We start from the raw sequence: 8,639 nt of genomic DNA on the forward strand, positions 1-8,639 counted from the left end.
GTGTAAATGTTTCAAACTAAGGTTTATTTAGTTTTAATTGTGATTTACAATGATGTTTAAGGGGATGATAATGTGAGGTTATTGTTTGTTATATTTGACCTTGTGCAGGGGTCAGTGCCATGACTGTGGCACATTGTTGCTCTGGCTCTGTGCCTCAGAGGTATCTCGACCTCGGGGTGATCTCTGTCCCTCGAAGCGTTCTTTCAGTCCTGAAGTTTTTACATCTGTTCCCCCCAAAGGTTCGGCCGGGCTTAGTTCATCGTTCCTGAGCTAAATGGACCGAGCTAAGGGGACCAAACTAAGGAGACTGAGCTAAGGGGACCGAGCTAAGAGGACCGAGCTAGGGGGACAGAGCTAAGGGAACCGAGTTAAGGGAACCGAGCTAAGGGGACTGAGCTAAGGGGCTTGAGCTAAGAAGAAACACTGAGGAAACTGGACCTCGCTACACTGGAGGAAAAAATGAATAGAGCAGCCAAGGAGGATACGTACACACACATCCTTCATTCCTCGTCCTTCCATCCCTTCACCCACAATACTCCTTGAGGAAAACCCTCAAGATGCCTCACCTTCCCCCCTCCTCTTCCTTCACCTCAGCTGAGGCCACCAGCTGCCCCGACCTCTCCTTCTCCTAATACATCCTTCGGTGTGTTCCTCAGCTATGACTTCTTTATCCCCTTTAACCGCCCCGTCAATTCCTTTTGAGGGCGCTTCACCTGACTCAATACTCTTCGGACTTCCTAGCACCGTATCTCAGGATAAGAAGGATACCGTCAGCTAGGTATCAAGGTATCAGGAAGGTATCAAGTCTCAGCTTCCCCCCTCTTCCTCCTCTGCTATAAATATTACATATATCAGTGAGATACTCTTGATGTGATAACGAATTCCTTCGGATACATTATTATTGAGAGAAATTCTTTTATACAGCTTTGGTATATATTATAGGAGTAAGAAGACTGTCAATTTGCTTACTAAGGTTTCTCGATCTAAACGAAACGCCTTTGAAGAATGTTGTCTATGCCTTAACGGTCCACTTGGGGACTGTCAGCCTCGACAATCTTACTATCTTGGCAAGACAACAACATGACACTTGACTAGGCACAAACACCAGACTCTATTAAAGATACATAATTTCTACACAACTGCACCATCAACAAAGATATCCTGACCAACACCGAAGTACTTGACAGATACAACGTCCCGCCACTTGGTCTGATTGGTATAGAGATGGTCTCGCTTCTTGCAGGTCGGAGTTCAATCCCCGACCGTCCATGTCTTTAGGCACCATTCTTTTTGTTTCTATCCTAAATCCTTATCCTCGTATCCCTTCCAAGTACTATATAGCCGCAATGGCTTTGCGCCTACTCTTGATATTTACCTAACCTTTTCTCAACAGATATAATAACAACAATGGGAGATTAGTCATAGCAGAAGCACTTCATCCTGAGCGCTCTCGTCTAATTTTCAACAGCCACCTTACATTAAGATACGTCCTCCAATCTGTAAGACCAAGATGGTGATGGTGATGTTTTAGATTCAGGCTACTGGGAACAAAAGAATCCAAGTAGCACGGGCTATGGTGAACCCGTAGTGGACTTGCCTGGCACAGGAGCGGGGCTGTAACAAGTAGCACGGGCTACGGTGAGCCCGTAGTGGACTTGCCTGGCACAGGAGCGGGGCTGTAACAAGTAGCACGGGCTACGGTGAGCCCGTAGTGGACTTACCTGGCACAGGAGCGGGGCTGTAACGGTGAGAAATATTACATCTATAAGACCAAGACTTCTGTCTTGGTCTTGTATACCGGTAAACTCCCATCCTATATCACACCTTCTACTCCAGCCGGTCAATGAGAGTGCCGGGTCCCATTGACAGCGTGACCACCTCACATTCCTCATACGTGCCTGGAATGTATATACACTTGCTCTATCTCCTCATTTCACGGGAGACATCTCCCGTCATGCAGGGTGCAGTCGCACCTCCACAGATCTCCAGTATCAACTCTTGATACTGGTAATGGCTCAAAAGGGCCACCATTTACGGGCTATTCATGCTCGTGCCACCTTTTGGGTGGCTTAATCTTCATCAATCAATCTCCTCATTTGTATTCACTTTCCTCTCTGCCTCATGTACACATCAACCATAGAGCAGAGATATACACGGGTGGGAGGGGGTGTAGAAATAGCCTAAGCTACTCTATCCCTTTGAGATGTATTTCTTTCTTATCTTAATAAACATACTTGACTTGATACACTGGTATGTGTGTGTTGAGATATACACCTGAACCATACCGGTTAGACATACACATAACATACATATATACACGTGATCCATGCAGTCGAGACATACACGAAATGTTCGTAGACAGTATATATAAGAATTATATCAAGCTTCCAAATCACAAACAAATGCTCATCCGACGAAAAATTTCACTCTAACACGAGACAGAGGAAGAGGAGAAAAAGACTAAGGAAAGAAAGGGAAGAAGTGTGAGAGGAAGAGAGACACGTGGGTGAGGGGGGAAGGAAGGGGAGGGGTAATCGAGGGGGGGGAAGCTTTTGGTGTTGGGATGGTGTGGCCCAAGTATTGATTTGATCTAAGTGGATTGTCTCCGTAATCACAGTCGATCCCAAGGTGTGGAAGGTTTTCCTTATAGGAAATGCATATTTAATAGAAAATATATATTTTCTATAGGGAAGGTTCCCCCCCCCCCCCAATCATTTGCAGGCTTCTCGCGTGTAAACATTACATCAATTTTGCTCTCTGATATTATTGGTGCTCGGAGAGTATCATACATACATACATATATATTCATATCATACGTACATTTATGGTGATGTATCAATGAGAAAAGCGTAGGAGACGTCATATGAGGGTTCGAACCTATGTGCTGGGTGTTCCCTGGCACACGCTAGTGTGTGTGTGTGTTTAGTTGTAGTCATCTAGGGAATTCCCAGCGCAATGGTTCAAATCCTTATCACAGCTCCTACGGATTTTCTCCTTATTGGTACTCTAAACACATTATTATTATTATTATTATTATTATTATTATTATTATTATTATACACGCCATTAATGTTATTCTGGAGTTTACAAGCTAAAAATATTTTTTTCTATAGCTATCTAAAGGGATTTCGTAGATTTTATGAATACAATGTTGGGTAGTGAGAGCGTTGAAATTATTTGTATTCCCTGTAGCCAATCTGTTGGTGTAGCCAAATGCTGATGGGGATTGGGTTAAAGGTCTGACGACTTCCAATTCTTTTTGAACAGTCAGTGTGGTCTAGCGGGTTAAGTACTGGAAACGCTAAGGTGCATGCAGCGCTGGCTGTCTGAGTTCGAATCCTTCAGGGATGAGAAGTTTTCGGTTGCTTATTGGCTTGTGGACCATTCAGTCTTGTTCGCATTTGTGTTGCTCACGTGGTCTCACAAAGTGAGGTGATTAGATGAAATAACTATGCCCAAGCTTATCACCAAGTGCTGTCGGATCGTTGGGGATATAGCCTCGGCTACCAATGACTTTTGTACAGTCACGGTTGGTTGAGTGGTTAAGCTTCCGGGTACGCTAAGTTGCATAGTGCTCCTGGCTGTCTGGGTTCGAATCCTTCTGGGGTGTGGAGTTTTTAGTTTATATATATATATATATATATATATATATATATATATATATATATATATATATATATATATATATATATATTTTCACACAACTTTTAGACACCCACCAGGAGACTTGAACCCTGGCCATCAAGATGGCAGGTACGCACTTAAATCCACTACATCATTCTCAGAGCCTTAAAAGAGGTGGGAGTTCCGGGGTATTTAACACCCAAATAACCCGCCCCCCCCCCCCTCTCCCAAGACCACTAGAGACAGTGAGGGATCACTCACGTTTTTTGTCAAGCCCTGTTATATAGGAGAACACGGTGTCCATGCTTAATGCACTAACTTGCTTAAACCAGTGCATTAAGCATGGACACCGTGTTCTCCCATATAATAGGGCTTGAGAAAAAACGTGAGTGATCCCTCACTGTCTCTAGTGGTCTTGGGAGGGGGGGGGGGTATCTGGGTGTTAAATACCCCGGAACTCACACCTCTTTTAAGGCTCTGAGTATGGTGTAGTGGATTTAAGTGCGCACCTGTCCTCTTGATGGCCAGGGTTCAAGTCTCCTGGTGGGTGTAGGTGTCTAAAAGTTGTATACTTCAAACTTGTGTTGTGGTTTAAGCAAGTCAGTGCATATATATATATATATATATATATATATATATATATATATATATATATATATATATATATATATATATATATATATATATATATATCATTCTCGTCGGTTGACACAAAACCCGGCAAGTCTACATATTTTGTTTCATTATAAGTAGAGACTCGAGTTATCTCTGTGAAGTTGACGCTAGGAAATATTTTAATTTCCCGCCAAATTCAGTTAAGGTCTTGTGCGGCCACGTGGAAGAATGTGATTGGTCGGGAGTTGGCGCGAAAACGAGCGATCACCGGCGTCGATTGGCTGGAAAATGGAAACTAGCGCCACGGTCTGGAAAATACATCCGGATTATATCATGATTTATTCTTATTTTGGAAATTCTTCGAAATGTTGAGGACTTTGATATGATTTTTTAAAAGATTTGGGTGTTGCATGGGATTAAATATCAAATGTGTGTTTAATAATTTATTTTAAACTCTGCCAGTTGTGTGTGTGTGCCTATCAATTCTAGGCTTAATAAACGCTATCTTAGGCTTAATATAGTACATATATGTCCTCTGCTAACCCTAGGAATATTTAAATTTGGTATTAAGCTATATTTTTGTAGGGACTCTTAAAATCAGTAGTACAAAACAGAGGTTTACTGGTGGTCCTTAACTACACGTTGCTACTATCGACCAAATCGTTCCTATAAGTACTGTACTTTCCGGATGATGAATTGGTGCGTAAGTCGAGACGTAGTGTATTTGCATACAATCATTGGTAAGTTAATTACTAATTGCATCAAACTGACTCGATTGCGGCAACTTACAGTAACCAGAAAGTTTTGACTTGTATTTCGTAAAGTATCATGTATTCTGTAACGCTGAACCAATTACAGGAACATAATTAAACACCTGTCCCAACACCCACCAGATAATTTTGTAACGCTGAACCAATTACAGAAACATAAAACACCCGTCAGATACTTCTGTATTTGTTGTTTAAGATTCGCTACTTGAAACAAAAAGTTCCAAGTAGCACGGGCTATGGTGAGCCCGTGAACTCCTGTAACTCTGGGCCTTCAGTGTAAGGCAGGTTTCGCGGTAATTACGTCACAAACCAGCGTGAGGATTTCGGTTAAAAAAAAAAACCTGAAGCATACAGGTGGAAAATTATCTTAATGTGTCACCGACAGTGCCACCGACAGTGCCATCACCGACAGTGCCATCAACGACAGTGCCATCAACGATACATAGTTTTGACATGTGACAGAATGAGTTTAGAGCTTGGCGTGAGCTTAGCACTGTACAGTGAGCTTAGAGTATGTGGTATGAGCTCAGAACATAGGGGGGGGTGGGTGGTTAGAACCCCCCTTTCCCTTTACTCCCTGATCTCATGACTATGAGGATGGGGGGGGTGGGGGTTGAACACCGCATGCGCCTCTCCCCCGTCTTTTGTTTTGCCAATCGACCACCAGCAGGACAGTGCCGGAGGGGGGGGGGGAGGGGTACCCAGTTATCTTGCCTCCTCTTCCTCTGCTTTATTCTCTCTCCCTCGCTCTCTCCCCCCAACTCTCTGTTCCTCTCCCTCCCTCTCTCCGTTTCTTTTCCTTTCTCCCTTTTCACTCAGAAGGGTTCTGGGAAAAGGCGTCTGCAGTTACTGCTGGGTGAACAGGGGCGAAAAGTTATGGAATGGTTGCCTGTCAGTCCTGCCTTGTTTTTTTTTCATGGGACCGGCGAGTGTATCATCAGTGCAGTGCCATCCTAGCATGTTCATATCACCCATGCTTGGGTGCATTGGTCTTGTGGATACGGTACAGGACGGCCAATGGGGAGACTCCTGGCGGCTAGGTTCGAATCCTTGAGAAGTCATTAATCATATCGGTACTGTAATAGAGTTTGCCTGTCTCCTCGGAGTTGGAGGACACACGTCTGGGGATAGCCTTATCCAAATTGGCAGAGGGAATGGTCTGGGGTAGGGAATGAACATAGGCTGGTCGCCAGAATTCAAGAGAGAATAGTGGGCCTGTGGTCACGTTGCATTACTAATTATAATATCTTAACATACTAAGAAGGTTAGGTTAGGTTGTGGTTTTCTATTCAGCTTTTCAAGGTAAACTCAAATATTCACAATAAATTAGTATGTCCCATATGCACTTATTCATAAGCAAGATATTGACTATAAGCAAGTGCGAGAACGGGTTGCACATTCAGAACCCAACGACGACGATTTTTTTTTAATTTTTTTTGCCACTGTCCGCCACCTAAATATTTTCAAACAAAACCATCTCTTATAGTAATACGAACCATTGTGAACCTATCTCGGGAAAATTAACATAAATTTTCTGCTGTCAATAATTTGTCCGTACTCGCATAAAACAGACAATTCTTCCACAGCTTCGAAGGTTTCTGATGTACCCCCTTCACCCCCCCCCCCCCGGGACTTTTATCAGAGTAAGGTGTAACTAGTTTGTTCTTAATAATATTTCTCACCACTAAGCTACTCCCCTCACATTAGACGGTTGTGCTTTTTCTAGGAGATTAATAGACAGTGACCAAGATTTAGAAAAGGAAGAGACAGAGAGTGACAGACAATAGATGGATAGACAGATACATGAATGGATGGCGTGATAGATGGATAGACTGCTAGATGGATGGATGGATATGAATGGATAGATGGGTCGATGGATGGTTAGAAGAATAGATGTATGGCAAGAAAGGTGGATAAATAGATGATGGATTATGAATGGATGATGTGATAATTGTCTTAATAGGTGGATAGATGGACAGATGGGCGGTATATATATATATATATATATATATATATATATATATATATATATATATATATATATATATATATATATATATATATATATATATATATATACTTTATAAAGCATTATATGCACTGACATCGGGAGAATTAAATATTAAATATTTTATTTATTACACTTTGGCCATAAAGCATTAAAACGTGTAGATTAAAAGGGAACCTCTCCCATTTTCTAAACCTTTTGCCCTTCCTAAAAGCCAACGGGAAACTTAATTTATTCTTTGAATATTTCATTAATTATGAGAAAAAAAATACTCAGACTAGGACAGAGACTGATAGAGGGAGGTATAAACAAACAAGAGAGACGGAGACAGAGAACTTGTCGACCCAGCTACCGATAGACAGTAAAACAGAAAAAACAGACATACAAAATCAAGAAGACAGAAGGATTGAGAGTTCCTTGGTATCCCCCGTAGTGTGTGTGTGTGTGTGTGTGTGTGTTTGCGGGCGCGTGTGTGTGCGTGCGTGTGTGTGTATTGCAAAGGAGAAAGTGGTGTGATGGCGTAGATCAATTAACCGAAGGAGCATATTGTGAACAGCGGGGAACCTCTTACTTATCGAATGGCTGCTCCTGCAGACAAAGACTCCTAGGGGGGTGGCTGACGAAGTTGTCGCGAGGCCCACAAAGACACCTCGCTGTGAGCACACGAGGCCTCCCGCGGCGGGCCGTTCCTCCTCAAGGAGCACCTCCTCCCCCCCCTCCCACAGGCACAATGACCTAGGAGGACCAGGCATTGTCCAGAGAGTGGCCTTGATGGCTGGCATCTGCTGCTGCACGGGTCTGAGGGCTGGCACTCAATGGCATAAAAGTTCTCGCTGTGGTTCCCAGGTGATTCACTCTCACTTTAGTCCCCCCTTTCGCTCTCACTTTTAGTCCCCTCTTACTCTCAACGCCGTTCCTGTCGCGTAAGCACGCTAATTAGATAATATTAAGGCGGCAGGGTGTGAGATATATTTTAAATTATTTTTCTTTGATATATGTGATCCACCGATCTGTGTTAATATTGAATCTGGCTTTATTGTAGTGCGTGTTACAACCCCCTCCCCCCCCCACTGCATCAAGTTGCTTCCTGGGGTAATAGTTTGATCCTGTTGACTCTGTGGTTCTTGTCCTTGATCATTCTAACTGTTTCTACTGGCTGTATGATTCGGTTGACTGTATAATTCTGTTGACTGTATGATTTTATTGACCATATGACTATTGACTATGATTCTGCTATACGATTCTGTTGACCGTATTATTTCATTGACTGCATGATTCAAGAAATTGATTCCCATGACCGACGTAACTGTTACTTCAGGCAGCGTCCTGCCCACACCCGGCCAACAGTAGAGCGTTTCGTCCACCACAATCTACCCCACTAGCCCTGCACCTTCTTTAAACCATGGAGGAATGGTGGAAGGGAATGAGGGAGGAGAAAGAGGGAGAGGGAGGACAGGATTTAACACAAACTATCTCCACACATAATAATAATACTTATCAATAATTAATAATAATTATTATTTTACATGAAATACGTGAGATATTATAGCGGTTTATTTGTTTTACTGCGTTTTAAATGGCGCGCAGCATCGTACCACACACATACACACACAACCTGTACA

This window comes from Procambarus clarkii, chromosome 37, assembly GCF_040958095.1.
Source record: "Procambarus clarkii isolate CNS0578487 chromosome 37, FALCON_Pclarkii_2.0, whole genome shotgun sequence".
In the NCBI taxonomy this organism is placed as follows: Eukaryota; Metazoa; Arthropoda; class Malacostraca; order Decapoda; family Cambaridae; genus Procambarus; species Procambarus clarkii.